At 41.8% G+C, this 14665-nt stretch overlaps 1 protein-coding gene across 4 annotated transcripts in view; it reads left to right on the top strand.

Moving 5' to 3' along the window:
- LOC147033387 (uncharacterized) overlaps positions 1 to 14665 on the top strand; it is a 103135-nt gene that overhangs the window by 24806 nt on the left and 63664 nt on the right. For 2 of the 4 annotated variants that reach the window (XR_015051180.1, XM_085854543.1), the window contains exon 2: positions 6888 to 7022. The gene's annotated coding sequence lies outside the window, so the exon portion shown is untranslated. Of the gene's footprint in view, positions 1 to 2205; positions 2342 to 6887; positions 7023 to 7654; positions 8764 to 14665 lie in introns of those variants that run through there. The other 2 variants (XR_015051179.1, XM_085854554.1) reach the window with 2 other exon arrangements.

Below are 14665 nucleotides of genomic sequence, written 5' to 3' on the forward strand. Positions count from 1 at the left end.
CACAAGTCACATGAGTCGTTCATTTTCTCTCTTCCCTTCCCTTGAGCCAACTCCGAAAACTTCTGACTGGCAGTCCTACCACCGACTCCACTATGACAAGTACCTCATTGTCACTCTTCTGCATAAACCTCTCCATCATAAATAGTAGTCAAGAGAATTATACAAATTTTTATTGTCAAATACCAAATATAAGGCACAATCAATGTACTTTATTCTTAAATTTTATTTTGATCATCATTATGAGACTCAGCTTGAATTCCCTTGTGGTTCACTGATCTCAAGTCGTTTTCCTGGAAGATGTGCATCAAAGTGGTCGATCAACAGGATTCTGGTCCCCAGCCCAACTCGTTCCAAGTTTCCATTTTTTCCTTACTCTTCTGTGAAGATCCATCTTGTTAATCCTATGACAATCATTTCTTCAAGTCTTTGCTTTGACCTTCGACCCTCCTCTTGGTGTGTCCTCCTGTTCCATCTTTCCACTGTTCTTTTCATTCCGTAACATCCTGATCCGTTCTGGGTTCCATCCGTTGGGATCATACTCTGTGCAGAGCGTTATTTCTGCCGAAGCAGTTTCTAGGCATGGGGTCGTGCTGGGCGGTTTGCCATTGCCTTACTAGTGATTCAGACAGAAATTTGGAAGTCGTTCATGGTGCCGGGGATAGCTCGCCCACTCTTCACAAAGGACACCGTGGGATATTTAACGTCCACCAACTAATTCCAGCGACGGGTCACTCAGTTTAATGTCCACCCCAGTGGGGTTCATGGAATTACTAGATCGGTCATAAACCAGGAAAATGGCTTTAAGAGAAAAGGTGGTCCAATGCTACAGGTGTCCACTTTGGGCATTGTGTCATTTGGGCACGGTGCACGCCCAAAGGTCTACTTGTACAAAAAAAAAATGACACGAGATCTTCAATACTGCCAACAAAGTGTTGACAGCAAGAGCAGCTGCCTTTCTGTCCTCTCAAAAGACCAGTGCGTTCCAAGAACAAGTATCCCCTGCCGGCACTGCAGCAGATGGAACTTATAGCAGGACCAATTCTGCTGGGATCAAGCCAACGTTCAGACAGCTGGGAGACAGTATATGCACAAGGATACACAGGGATGCACAAGGAACTTTGGCAAAGGAGGACGTTCGGCCCATCATGCACACGCCTCACCAAACCCTAATATTGTCACCAATCCACACACAAGCCAATATCCTCATACACCTCCACCTCCAATGCATCCAGGTAACCATCCAATTCCCATTAAAATTTATCCACCCCCTCCACTGCCACGACCTTTCTGGCACTATATACGCAAGTTGGTCCCCGTGGCTCAAAAGCCGAAATGCGACTCGCTTGGTGTACAAATGTTGCAGGTGAAGTGTCCACGGCAAGTAATCTTGAAACGCACTTTGTGGTTGAGCAGACACACTCCATCAAAGCACTTGCACATTTGCTTTGTAGCTCGTACGGAATAACTCGAATGTGCCACCTGGTTCTCAGCTCAGATACAGTATACGCATGACCTATACTAATATATACATACAAAATAATGACCATATTGAATAAAGATAAGAAAATAACCCTGATAATACCAACAGGGAAAGTATAAAAACAAACCCTTATTACTACCACGAGCAGTAAAATACCGCAACATCACAGATATGGGAAGAAAAACAAGTCACCCATGATCGAAGAGCTGCACCTGTGGCTCGGACAAAGTCAATCAGGTGAAAGAAGGAGCTGGTGAAATCAATTGAGATAAGGAATGTCAAAAGCAAAAGCCCACAAGAATCATCGTTTAATCTCTAGTGATCATCAAGCCGTGAGAATCCAACCAACTCAGCGAAAAAAAAATTCCTCCAAATTAATAAGGTTTTGGGATCCTGTAGATAGACACACATGGTCCCAGGTTCCTGCAAGATGAAGAGTCAGCAAAACAGATCTTTCGTGTGTACATTTAAAGAAAGAATGATGTCTTGTTTGAAAAGATCTCAGGGTGACAGTTTCTAAATGATGGCAGTGTAATAAAGGGTGTTCCCAGGTTGTTAGGAGATCTTTATCCCGCATGAGGAGCGTCGAATCCGACGATTCACCGGCAGCACACTCATAACTCAACCGAGTTCGGGTACAAACTTGCAATTGAATCAGGCGCTGTTGATTTTAACCCTTTAATAGAAACATCCGGACAGGAATGGACACAAAGGCAGGACATACATATCTGGCTTGATCATTGTCCACGTTCTTACCTTGCATGACTGGAAGGAACCGGATTGGAGTCTGCGCACAGCTATTGTCCCGCGTCACCCATGGGCCGACCGGCTCTCTGCTGATGTGGATTTTGAGCCGGGGAGGTGAGGATGGCGAGGGGAGGGAGACTCGTGCGTAAGTGCACTTTGGTGGCAGGAAAAAAGGGTTTGGGTAGTGGTGGTGGTGGTGGTGACTGGTGGTGGTGGTAAGGAAAGTATTTCGAGGTTAGAAAGCCACAGGTCAGTGAGTAGGCAAAAATATAATCCGGACTGCATTACAATTACAATAGCTTACATATATTCAATTAAACAATTATAGTTATAAGCTGTCATTTTACAATATCTAACTGGAACAATTTTAAATGGATGGTCGTTCTCTGCAGTACACAGTTTGGGCCATCTCAACTCGACATACAACGTTCCGTTTGGGGGGTTTTGGTTGTTGGTCGGTTTTGTTGTTTTTCATAACTTTGGAGAGATTCCACTCCTTGCATAACCGTTTAGTGGTGTGTGTAGAAGGCTGGCACACTCATCTTTAAGCTGTCTATCCTCGGGTGGAAATCCCAACCAGGTATAAACTGCCAGCCTGGTGTTTCACAGGCAGGGCGGTTGATCAATGGGTGCGCCATCCCACGGATGGACGTTAAACTGGGTCGGCGTGAGTTGGTGGACGTTAAACATCTCATGATGTCCTTTGCAAAAAGTAGGTGAGCCATCGCCGGCACCCTCAATAAATTTCCAAATTCCTGCCCTGACTTCGTGAGCTCAAGTTTTTTAGATCCTCATGGAGGATCTCTAATATTACTCACGTTGTTGTTCTTGTGGACTTTTTTGTTTCACAGCCGACAGTTTTCATCGAAACTTCCTGAAACTTGGCACATACATGTAAAAATACCCTGCGCAGACAGTAACCATCTCCGATTTTGAAAATTCCTATGAGAAAAAAAAGTTATGACGTCAAAATATCTCCACTAATGGAAATCGCCTAAAAAATTATCTCCAAAACTCGGCAAGCTTTTTGAATTCTGTTTGCGGGAATCGAACAGGGCATTAGCAGAGATGAATTACCGCACATATGATACATCACTATGACGTCGTATCAATTTTCATGATGTCATTCTTATTTTTTGATATTTTTTGTTTCACAACCCAGTGTTTTCATCGGATATTCGTGAAACTTGCCATGTATATGCAGAAAGCCCACGCGCAGGCAGTAACCATCTCCGATTTTGGAAATTCTTCCGAGAAAAAAAAAGTTGACGTCATAATATCGCCGCTCATGGAAATCGCCTACAGCATTTTCTCCGAAACTAGGCAAGCTGTTTGAATTTTGTTTGCGGAAATCAAGCCGGGCATTAGCACAGATAATAATTTATCACAAACCTGATACATCACAATGACGTCATATTCGTTTTTATGACGTCATCATTAAGAGGATTCATTTGCTCATTTGAGCTTGTTTGGAACATTGGGGGTTGGAGGGAGGAGGGAGGGGGGGAGAGAAGGGGTTAATTAGGTGGGAAAATATTCTAACATTTGCATAATATCGATGGATGGTTCACTTTTAAGGATGGCCATACCTGCAGGATATAATAAATTCGTTCTGAAAGTGTTTCACCAGTTTTCTCTGCACAAACGGGATCACAAATGTGTGATGAATATTCAAGTTATGTTAAATGTGAATGTATAAAGAAGCTGAGAATGTGAAACGTAACCACAGACTGTGAACTGTGGGATTGCAATGTACTGTATTTGACTCATCACTAGGATTGGGTGTGGCAGGTGGGTGGAGTTTAGTAAACAATGGACCTGGTGGGATGGAGCTTGCCAGCCAATGAGAGACATGAACACAGAGAGGAACGAAGAGCCACTAAAGGGCATCTGTGTATTTGAACCTTCATTAGCCTAATGGAAGGATCAGGTGGTCAGGTCAGCGGTGGGAGCTTGTAAGAAAGCCGCAGCGAAAGGCTTTTAGAGCGCAAACCCTCCTCGTGATGGTTGTTCGATTAGTTGTACCACGTGACCAAGAAGCTCTAAGCTAAGACGTCATGCACTACACAACAATCTGTCAATAGGCACTCGAGACACACACACACACACACACACACACACACACACACACACACACACACACACACACACACACACACACACACACACACACACACACACACACACACACACACACACAGTCAGGGGGCTTGAGTAGCACAAACATGCTAAATTCACTTTCTTTGCACAAGGAGCCAACAGTTTTGGCCTTCGTTCTCTACAATATCAGTGGAAGAAGAAGTGAAGCTAATTTCTCACTGATCCATGGAACCAAGCATCACGACGATCCGACAAATCCCCCTCACGTGGTACAAATCAATACAAAAGGCTCCAAACTTTGAGAGGCTTTCAGCTCCTGCAGGTTCTTTAATTTTTTTTTTTTTAAAGGAACTAAAACAAGCCTGGACAACCTTCCGTGTCATGACACTCCTCAGAGATGAACTCTCTTATATATATATATATATATATATATATATATATATATATATATATATATATATATATATATATATATATATATATATATATATATATATAGAGGAAGTATTTATTATTTATTTATTTTCTTTGTTTCGATGATTACTTGTTAATTCCCAGATCTTGGAAAATCTATATTGGCCATACATTGATTACCTCGGCCAATTAAAGTGGGAAGATGGGACGCCCTTGTTTTTTACATGCAGTCAAGACTATGGAGGAGCGAGAACACTCAATGGATCGGGATGCCACAGAACAAAAGGAACAGTAGGGCAGAGGGGGAGACACCAACAATGGAGTTGAAGTGCAAGATGGAGAGAGACTCATTCAAGCAATAGGAGTGGAGACAAATGGGGGTCAGGAAAGGAGACACAGTGAGATGGACGGGATGGATATAGAAGGAAGCTCTCAGGAAGGTAAAACTGGAATTTTTTAAGGAAGGCTTGGGGTTGGAGGTGAGGAGGGTGAGAGGGATTTAACGTCTGTCGGAGGGATGGCACACACACTGATGAATCATCCTGCCCACGAAATACCAAGGTGACAGTGTAGAGCTGAGCCGACATTCAAACCCAGGCTAGACAGCTCAGAGGCCAGTGTGCATACCTCGAGGCTATCCTTCCAAGCCGATACAAGTTTATCCATGAGCAGAGAAATGAATGGCCAGGTGGACATGAGGATAGATGAAACAGCAAATATTTCCATAGACAAGCTGGATACACAAAGGAATGAGAGTTCAAAACTCAAGCTCCATTATAGAATCAGATTTAATCTCAAAGAACCCTTATGTTCTATGTGTCAGCACGCTCATCAGAGCTTCTCGAGTCTTATTTGGTATCCACAGCACAGCATTTCTCAAGCAGGTCTCTGCCTTCGAATCATTCCAAAATACATTTGTGGCGTGCACCTAAAGCTTAAATTACAGTGGAATATATACCACTAATTAAAGTTAATTTAATAGCAAAAAGCCCTTTTTTGCTTAATGTGATGAGAGAGAGAGAGAGAGAGAGAGAGAGAGAGAGAGAGAGAGAGAGAGAGAGAGAGAGAGAGAGAGAGAGAGAGAGAGAGAGAGAGAGAGAGAGAGAGAGAGAGAGAGAGAGAGAGAGAGAGAGAGAGAGAGAGAGAGAGAGAGAGAGAGAGAGAGAGAGAGAGAGAGAGAGAGAGAGAGAGAGAGAGAGAGAGAGAGAGAGAGAGAGAGAGAGAGAGAGAGAGAGTGGCAGGAGAGAGAGTGGCAGGAGAGAGAGTGGCAGGAGAGAGAGTGGCAGGAGAGAGAGTGGCAGGAGAGAGAGTGGCAGGAGAGAGAGTGGCAGGAGAGAGAGTGGCAGGAGAGAGAGTGGCAGGAGAGAGAGAGTGGCAGAGAGAGAGAGAGAGAGAGAGAGAGAGAGAGAGAGAGAGAGAGAGAGAGAGAGAGAGAGAGAGAGAGAGAGAGAGAGAGAGAGAGAGAGAGAGAGAGAGAGAGAGAGAGAGAGAGAGAGAGTGTGTGTGTGTGTGTGTGTGTGTGTGTGTGTGTGTGTGTGTGTGTGTGTGTGTGTGTGTGTGTGTGTGTGTGTGTGTGTGTGTGTGTGTGTGTGTGTGTGTGTGTGTGTGTGTGTGTGTGTGTGTGTGTGTGTGTGTGTGTGTGTGTGTGTGTGTGTGTGTTCAATAAATCCTTGAAACTGTTTAATACCGGAGCAAACAGAAATTGCTTGATTATTATGGAAGTTACTGGAATGTTCCAGCCAATTATGCAAACCCAGATGTAAACTTTCTGGGGATGTGATGTTATTTTATAGGTTTGCTTACTTTGGGGCTGCCAGGAAGGGATCTTACACCAGTGGCAGTCGTGAGACGTTCTGGTGATGAAACATCAGGCGTGATAAGCAGTGGTGATGGTGCTTCCACAATGGTAGTCTGTCGCTGTTTGGCAATTCTATGCCATAAAATCTCTTCTGCCAAAGAGATATTGGACTAACATAGTGAGCGGATAATTAATGGGAGGAATATGAAGACACAGCAGCTGGGTCGTGATATGGTCGCGATCAAGTGAATTGCTTTGAGCTGATTTATAGATCTTTTGTGACTTCTGATGAGTTTTTTTTTCTTCTTTTCTGTGCTTTCAATCTGTATTATATTTTTGGTTTTGCAGACAATGACATTGGTCGACATCAGCATATTTAGCTGTGAATTACATGGTCGAAAGACAAGAGGACATCTTATATGGGGGTTGAACCTGTGCTTCGAGCATCTTGAGACGTCACTTCAGATGGAAAGACAAAAGCAGGTGAACCCACGTCCACTGACGTCTTTGTTATTTGATGTTTTTCAGCCACTGTCATAAATCCCATCATCTTGCTCTATAGTGTGGATTTCCAAAGATGTTTTTGGGAATGTGCGTCAGTGTTTTATTTCAGCATAAGATCGTGGCTCATGGAAGAATAAGGTGACTGGGGAGTGGTCGGTGGAGGGGGGAGGGGGACAATATAAACTGACAGTAGGGCAGTGAGTCAATTCTCAGACAGAATTGGCAAGGGAATTAATGAACAGGAAAAGAGAGAGAAAGAGAGGAGGGAAGGAAACATAGACACCTGCAAGTAACAGGGTTTAGGTTTTGAAGAAGGTTTTTTTTATATTAACAGGAACTAAGGCTCATAGTGGAGTTGCCACACACACACATCGACATACAGAAGAATACATGAGAAAGTACATGACTGTTAGACGAGATAAACATAGCCAATGAGCTTGGGGAAAGAGTCGTCACTTCCCAGGAAATGATGGGTACCAGCAACGTCACAAAAATGGCACCACCTTTCTCAGCACACTCAGCACACACAGCAAGACATTTCTTTTGGAGGAATTTCCTCCTCTCCTTCGATGCTAACCTGCAGGGATTGTCTGTGCTCTTACACTTTCAAGTGCTGAACATCAAGCAAGAAAACAGCATGGATCATTTTTAAAGCGTTTGATACGACTCAACCAGGGTTTGAACCATCAACCTCCCAGACATGAAGCAGACACTCTTGGGAGTAGACACTCTAACCATTGCACCACCAAGTCTGGTTAATGGAGGAGTCCGTTGATTTAAATAATTAAAAGGGAGTTTTTTTATTTTATTTTTACCTTGCACTAATAGCCTAGTGACCTGCCAATGGTTTTGAGGTCAAATACATATGAATGCAGTAATATCAATTACTGTATTCGGATTCGAAGCTGGGAACTGAGCCAGAATCAGGAGAATTCCAATGTAGCCATGTGGTTGTCAATCAAAAAAAAAAAAAAAGATGAGGCTCACTCACTTTATTTAGGAAGGAAGTAATATGTCTGCTTTGGGTGAAGGTGAGGCTTAAACAAAGGTGGGGGTTTGGTTTGGGTTAACTTGGTCTGAGCTATATGTGGCATGAGTCCACACTTTGTACTTAACCCTTAAATGCTTCATAGCAAATTGGAATGGAAATTATAAGACTACTATCTTTATCCCAGACGAAATGGTTAACAAAGCTCTGATGAGAGATAACCAGGTTTCAAAGAGTGGGCGCCACCATTGGGACAATTCAAACTTTCTTCAATAATTGTCAAATCAACCGCTGGGAATGTCGACAAGAAGTGGAGGGAATACAAGAATTACCAATGCTCAAAATCTGGCAGATCATCAAAAATAACCTTAGGAGGGAAGGTAACCTCACGACAGATTTTTTTTGGACAAAATAGATCTAAATGGTCATATTAAAAGGTCCGTGATGTCATGAAAATTTTTGAAAAATCCTTGGGCTATCAAGTGAGTACCAGTACAGTCCATCAAACCTTGTGTTACATGAAGTACCATGGAAGAGTCCCTGCCCACATTTATTTCATCATAATCATCAATGCAGTGTCCTGCCGGACCCCGCTATTCGCGGATTCACGGATTCACGGACCCCACGTATTCGCGAATTATAAAATGCGACCTGCTTTGACATTCGCGGCTGTGCTTCGCGTTTTTGCGTTTATTTTTTTTTTCTGTGTTTTCGTAATTTTTTTCATGTATATTCACGGTGTTTTTTGTGGGCATATTTGTGGTTTTTTCACATTCTTTTCAAGGGATTTTTGATTTTTCCCTCATGAATCACCGACTGCCAGGAACCTATCCCCCCTTTTTCCATTGAAACAATACCTCACTATTCGCAGCATTTTCCAGGAACCGCGAATAGCAGGAAACGACGGTATACTATAATGTACTGTCATGGAAAAAAAAAATTGGGAAACCAGACCTTAAAAAAGATGGAAACAAAATTTGTAGAGCGAAAAGTCCCCAGAACACATTTTTGAAGTCTAAATGGAAGAACAGGAAGTAAAACTACCAAACAAAACAAGAACCCCCCCAAAAAAAAACAACAAAAAAACCCCCAAAACAACAAAACAAAACAACAATTTGAAACACCTAGGGAGGACAACATTAGAGAATACCGGAGAATCCCACTTGCAACCGATCAATATCTTGCACATCAGGGTTTGTTACCCACTGCCAATCATCATTGGTGAATACATATTACCTTGGACCAGGATTACATTACAAGTTTGGCCCACTGGTTGCATCATTTCTCAGGCCAGCAATGCCAAATATGCAGGACCCCATTACTTTTAATTTGGATCAGAATTTGGAATACGTCCAGAGGCCAGCGACATTCACCTACTCTATGCAAAATACACCGATGGTCATGAAGATACACCCGCTAATGCGAACAAAGGAGATCCAAGGGATATGGTACACTTATCGAAACAAATCCATACTTGTGTCATGAATCGAACCCAAACTAGACACCTCAGAGGTAAATGCATTACCTCTGAGCTATCCTGTTCGTCTACATTGTCGATAAAATAGTATGTGTCCCTTGGTGGATATAGGGTCATTTTCCAATGGCTCGGTCTTGATTTATCCTCAGGAAAAATGAACCTGAACACAGCAACAACCATAGGTGGGCAAACAAGACCCACACAAGGTGCTCAACTCATGCAATTTTCATTAAGTATAATGGCTTGCATCAAGGGTGAACGACCATCCAGAGCACCACTCGCTTGGTGGAGATGGAATGAAAGGTAAAATGCGGTAAGGAACAGAGGAATGGTAAAAGGGAAAGGGAAACAAGGCGAGCCCTGTCGAGTTCATGACATGGCCAAATCAGCACCCACGTGCCAACATCAAACCAATCCCCAAAGCCACACTTACCAACCAACCATTCAGAGTGAAAGTTTGCTTGGCCAGCTGTCCAGCAGAGCCGGCTGGTCTCCCAGGTGCATTACAAACTGATTGACAAGACATTATACCAGAAAGTGCCCTTAGGCTGCCTGCCAGGAGTGTAATAAACAGGTGTGAAGAGAAACCAGCACGGACTCATTTAATTGCTGGTCATGTCGACCCCATGATGAAGAGCCTCAAAGTCCCTCTCGGAGCACTCTGGCCGTGGTATTCGTGTGAAAAACAATGAGTGCGCTGTTCATGAAAAGGTCTCTCACACAGGTGTCGGCTCAGCGCAAATTTGGCTCAAAATCAAGCAGGTAGACAGGGTAATTACCTTATGGATAGTCCACAGTTTTGACAAGTGACAAATGCAATCGTTATTTATTTTAATACTTGCAGTGAACTATTTCAATGACTTCATCACAAGAGCAAACATCATCTGAGCCACGTCGTAATTGACGACCTATCCATACACACCTCAGCTGTGTTCTTGATTTGATTTTCAAGGGATTCAAATCCGACTGGCTGGACTCCAACCATGTTCAAGTATACCCTGCTGAAATATCAATTTTAATGCCGAGGTGAAGTAAAGCGTGGGTAAGAAATAACTCACACATTTATATTTCATGTAGAAATAGCAATTTAATAGAAAATGAGACTATTCATAAATCACACGAAAAAGTTTTTTTCAGGAGAATACTGTAAGTTATTATACGACATACATCTTGAAAAGAACACCTTTTAAGTGACCACCATTTTCATGGACACATTGATGCACGCACGCAACTACGTTTTGCATCATTTGAGGTTTCAAGTGGAATACATGCTATTTACTGTTTTAGTTTTCTTATGCAAGTCTTTTCTAGTCCTTGATCTTGTCTGGTAGACAGTTGATTTAAGGTACTCCCACAAGAAGAAACAAGAAAAAGAGCAATCGGAGATCGCAAACCCCCGCCAGGACTTCTTTTGAGTGGTGTGCTTTTATAGGTTTCAGGGTAAATCCAATATGGCTGCCAAACAATGTGACCAATGACATCATATGTGTGAATCTTTTGTTCCTCATGGACAGGCAGTCATACATGTAAAAAATTTTTTTTTTACTAGAGAAGAAGATTTTTGAAGGTTTTTAAAAAAAAAAAAAAAAAAATATGGCTGCTGAATCACGTGACCAATGACGTCATTGTTTTTTTTCTGGGGGCCATTTTATCCATAGATGACCCTCCAAAATTTTCATACTGATTGGATGTGGCGTTTTACATATGCAACCATGACATCATAAGGAGGGCACCTATGATGTCGTAAAAAAAAAAAAATCACACTCATTCATCACGAGGAGTAATTGCTATGTGCCTAGTTTCAATGTTTTTCCTTGGTGCGGTTTCAGAGATACAAGGATCCAAAGTTTTTTCTGGTTTTCCAATATGGCTGCCACACCAGGTGACCTATTATGTCATATTTATCATTACAACATTCTACATGAGTCTTCGCACCAATGGTGAAAAATTTGTCTCGATACGATAAGCGGTTGTGGAGAAAAACACGAAAGTTCTGTGCGGACAAACAGACAGACAGACAGACACAAACAAATGAAAAATCACTCATAGAGTGACAACTTGGCAAAACAGCACAAAGTGAAGTGGCACTCGGTAGAGCGCATATCTCTGCCAGGTGGAATAGTTCGATTTTTGTATCCCACTGATGGACTGGAACCGAACTAAAATCCCCAAAAGCCCCAAAAACCTAAATCCAACAAAAAAGAAGAAAAAAGCTTGTTCCTCTCACCGATTCAACCCATCCACCTTGTTTTGTCATAACTCGTCTACAACTTTTTGAGGTATAGTGATATATTTCTGTTTTGGCCCTATCAATTTTAGAAATTAGGCCTGTGTTAACCCTTTGACCTCAAAATTAATTGGTAATTGAACTCAGTGACCTGACATGCAAATGCTCTTCAAATTTCAAGTCAATTGGATGAAAACTGAGGATTTTAGAAAATTTTTCTCAACTTGGCCCTTTGACCTATTTTGACATTTTGGCCTATGTTTACCTCAAAATTAATAGGTGATTGAATTCATTGACTTGGTATGGAAATGCTCCTTAAATTTCAAGTTAATTTGATTAAAATTGAGGATTTTAGAAATTTGGCCGATGTTGACCTTTTGGTCTATGTTGACCTTTTCACCTGTGGGGACCACAAAAATAATCGGTGGTTGAATTCCGTGACCTGATATGTAAATCTTTTTCAAATTTCAACTGAATCAGATGAAAATTGAAGATTTAGAAAATTTGGCCTATGTTGACTTTTTGGCATATTTTGACCTTTTGGCCTATGTTTACCTCAAAATTAATAGGTGTTTGAATTCAGCAACCTCACATGAAAATGCTCTTCAAATTTGAAGTCAATCGGATGAAATTGAGCATTTTAGAAAACTTGGCTCAAATTGGCCCATTGGTGTATGTAGACCTTTTGGTCTATATTTACCTCAAAATTAATAGGTGGTTGAATTCATTGACCTGATGTGCAAATCCTGTTCAAATTTCAAGTCAATCAGATGAAAATTGAGAGATTTTAGAAAATTTGGCCCAAATTAGCCTACTGGCTTATGTCGACCTTTTGGCCTATGTTCACCTCAGAATTAATAGTTGGTTGAATTCAGCGACCTGATATGCAAGTGATCTTCAAATTTCAAGTCATTCGGATGAAAATTGACAATTTTAGAAACAATTGAAAATTTTGGCCTATTTTGACCTTTTGAACTATGATAACCTCAAACGTAATAGAAGGTTGAATTCACTGTCCTGATAACAAATCCTGTTAAAATTTCAAGTGAATCGGATGAAATTTGAGGATTTTAGAAAATTCGGCGCAAATTGGCCTATTGGCTTATCTTGACCTTTTCGGTCGACCAAATTTTACGGAACTTCAATGCGGGACCGTCGTAGGGTTGGTGCCATGAATGTCCGAAAATTTTAGAATGATCGTTTGAGCGGTTTGGGCTGGAGGCGAGCGGACAGACAAAAACACATACACACGCACGCACGCACGCACGCACGCACACAAACAAATAGAGGCGACCAACATACTTGTCAAAAAAAACTTTTTTTTTGCCAAGTAACAAACCGACTCAAATGCAATACCCTCTCCGAATCCTTCGGCGAGGGTAACCAGTCGCTGTTAAATCCGGCCTTCTGGCTGGCCATGGAACAACTCCAAACCGTGAACTAAAATGATCTGAGAAAAGGTCCTTCAGGAGTGACGTTGAAGCACAAGCAGAATGGGCAGTTGTCATCATGTCCTTTAGTTTTGGAGAAACAAAAATCGCTCATCATTTCTTGACATCATTCAGATGTCACTGTTACAGTTGCACCATTTGCAGTGAGAAAAAAATATATGGACAAATGATTCCAGCCCAATAAATGCAACACTGCGACACGTTCACTGCGTAAAGGGTCGTTGCTGGTACTGCTAAGGATTTTCTTCCACCCAAAATCGGGTGTTCTGTTTGTTAACATAACCTTTAAGCTCTAAATTGAGCTTCATCTGATATGACTAGTGTTCCAATAAACCTGTCGCCTTCCTTGAACACCCAAAGAAATGTGTTACAGAATTCCATCCTTCTTTGTTTGTCATCTTCACCAAGTGCTTGAACCATTTGAAATTTGCAGGGAGACATCCACTCCACCATCTTGGTAAATCTTGCAAGGGTCCTTTATAATCTGAAATGAAAAGAATATTAACATTCACAATTATTTTTTTAGAAAACAAGGTCCAAAGAGATTCTCATCTGCAGATTCTTCACAGTTTCTTGAGAAATTCATTGAAATTCAGCTTAGCTCCTGATCTTTTCTATTGAGGAGGCCGTGTGATGAAGGTTCAAATGCAGGTCAATCCAAAGCAACTTCTCCGGATTTTCCCGTGACATCTCCTGGGTAGAAGGACCCATGGCCGAAAAGGAGCAGGTGAATAATAATTTACAAGTACATTTACTGGCAGGCACTGATTGGATCGGAAATTACAAACATGACATTGTGTAATTTCACGTAAAATTGCAAGGCTGTTTAATTAGGTGCATGTAGTTTCCATGACCTCGTTGAGCCTGATTACTGCAACATTTCATTTGCGTTAATTAGTGTGTTCAATTAATTCATAATCTCAGCCATGCCCGTTAATTTATTTTCACATCCCCATGTGGTTTGTGTGTGTGCATTAACCACAGGTGCAGAGTTAAACCATGCACCGAGATGTAGATTTCTCATCGGTGGGAATGACGTGAACGGAGCACCACTTTGTGTTGGTATCAAAGCTGGAAAGGACGGTCAATCTCCTTCAACTAAGCTTCAAGGAAAGCCTGTTATAGAGGGGCAACTTAGCTAAATATAGCATAACAATTGTGCATTTTGTGAGGAAAACACCAAATTTGGCACACTCGTAGCCTATCATATTATGAACAGATCTGGATATTGGGCCATCTCAAAATTTTTGATGGCAGTGGAAAATGGCTGCCACAGCCATCAACGGCTGAATTTGAGATGGCCCAATATCCAAATCTGTTCATAATATGTTCGGCTACTAGTGTGCCAAATTTGGTGCTTTCCTCACAAAATGCACAATTGTTATGCTAAGTTGCCCCACTATTAAGGTGCATCAGCGTCCGAGGTGTCACTCTGTGGCATTGCACTCGTGGATTTCACTCCGTCCAACTCTTCTCACA

The sequence above is a fragment of the Eptatretus burgeri genome, chromosome 2 (genome assembly GCF_056783735.1).
Source record: "Eptatretus burgeri isolate ZD-2024b chromosome 2, Ebu_testis_v1, whole genome shotgun sequence".
NCBI lineage: Eukaryota > Metazoa > Chordata > Myxini > Myxiniformes > Myxinidae > Eptatretus > Eptatretus burgeri.